Source organism: Penaeus monodon, chromosome 22 (assembly GCF_015228065.2).
Source record: "Penaeus monodon isolate SGIC_2016 chromosome 22, NSTDA_Pmon_1, whole genome shotgun sequence".
In the NCBI taxonomy this organism is placed as follows: Eukaryota; Metazoa; Arthropoda; class Malacostraca; order Decapoda; family Penaeidae; genus Penaeus; species Penaeus monodon.
In genome coordinates this window covers 11,779,072-11,779,458 of record NC_051407.1, presented here as the reverse complement: position 1 = coordinate 11,779,458, position 387 = coordinate 11,779,072, and positions in this window count along the sequence as shown.

Sequence of the window (387 nt, the reverse complement as noted above, 5' to 3'; positions counted from 1 at the left end):
TAAACACAAACAAATAAACACGTAAACCAAGTTACCCCTCCACCCCTTTAAGGGAATCCCATGACAGCACCCGTTCCTTAATGTCCTCTCCAAACGCAAAATAAATAAACCTCATTTTCCCAGGCACCAGCAACACTATGATGCAACAGGCAAACCCATAACCGCGGACACCAGAGACATAGTTAGCGACATGTTGTATCGCATTTACATATAAATTGTTTCGTTACATCCGGTACAGCTGGAGATGAAAACACATCTGGCCAGTTAGAACCACGAGTCTTTCGCTGCGTTGGTCCAAAAGCGAGGAGAGTTATGTTTTGTTTTGATGATGTCCTGTTTTGGCCCGGTGTTAAAATACGTACTGTATCATTACTCCTGACATTATCA